Source organism: Pteropus vampyrus, unplaced genomic scaffold (genome assembly GCF_000151845.1).
Source record: "Pteropus vampyrus isolate Shadow unplaced genomic scaffold, Pvam_2.0 Scaffold147, whole genome shotgun sequence".
In the NCBI taxonomy this organism is placed as follows: Eukaryota; Metazoa; Chordata; class Mammalia; order Chiroptera; family Pteropodidae; genus Pteropus; species Pteropus vampyrus.
Genome location: NW_011888928.1, coordinates 137685 through 138948, shown reverse-complemented (window position 1 = coordinate 138948; position 1264 = coordinate 137685). Strand labels below are relative to the sequence as shown.

The 1264-nt window shown below is 42.1% G+C and overlaps 1 long non-coding RNA gene across 1 annotated transcript in view; it reads right to left on the bottom strand.

Annotated features, from left to right (window-relative positions):
* The window catches only part of LOC111745170, a 5523-nt gene that overhangs the window by 1010 nt on the left and 3249 nt on the right, over nucleotides 1–1264 (bottom strand). The window lies entirely within an intron of this gene.

Below are 1264 nucleotides of genomic sequence, written 5' to 3'. Positions count from 1 at the left end.
CAGTTAATGGTGAGCACTTTGGAATGAATCGGTGCTGTGCTCCACATATTCTAAATTTTATATGTTCAAAGGGGATGAAGAAAAAATGAGTCATCTGCAGAGAAAACAAATATAAATTCCTAGGAGATTTTTTTAAAAAATGAGGCCACTCAGATACGGTGCAGCTTGAGTCAGTCCAGATCCTGCCATGTTGTTGCGGGGCGTATAGAGAAGCCAAAACAAAGGAGGGGGGGGGCATCTTTCACCTCTGTTAATACTCACACATCCATCGTTATTCTTTCTCATCATAAAACAGAGAATTTAAAGGTTATTATACAGCTCTCCTGTGTATTGTGGTGTCCAGAGAAAGCAGAGAGCCATGAAACAGAAGAGAAATAAAGCTGGAAGACCCAACGATTGCAGAGAGTGTGATTATGTTGGACTATGTCCTTGCGTGAGTGTTCTTTGTTCTCAGAGACCATCACCCATTCCAGTTGAAACGAGCTCAATTTGGAATTAATTTCTATCTAAATCCAGTCACATCTTATAAGCCTGGAGGGTCCCCGGTATTTCTGAGGTTGAAGCTTTGAACATTGTCTTTGCCTGGGTTCCCTGAGAGCGGAGCTGGAGATGATGGCGCTTCTCTGTCATTTATCTCCATGGCATCTAATGCCTTCCAACAATATTTCTTCCCCTAAATAGAATAAAAACTCCATGAGGAATGTTTTTCAGTTTGCTCAATGCTTTATCTTTGGCTCCTAGAAGGGTGCCTGGCATACAATAGGCACTCCCTGAAAATTTGTTGAATGAAAAAAACATGAAGGGAGATGGAGAATATTGAGGTGGGGGTATACTTTTGACAGGGTTATCAGGAAAGGTATATTGGAGGAGGTGACGATTGGGTGTAGAAGGATGAGCGGGGCTAGTCAGTTAGAGGTGTGGAAGACAGGGTCTTTCAGATGGAAGAAATAGCCTGTGCAAAACTAGCCTGGAACAAAACTAGTCACATTCAAAAACTCAAAGATGACCAAAGTTGCTAGAATTCTAGGAATGGGGAGAGGGGTGGGGAAGGGGGAGTGACACGAAATGAGACTGGAAAGATGGCAGGAGCCTCACTGTGCCAAGCTTTGGGTCTATCCAAGTTCTCCTAAAAGGTGCACTCATCTTCATCATTTAAGTATTCAAATCACATTTCCTGATTATATCACTTATCAAATTATAATATCAGGTTATATATCTGTTTTTCTTACTATCCTGTGAGATCCTTGGGGACAGGAGGCCATGC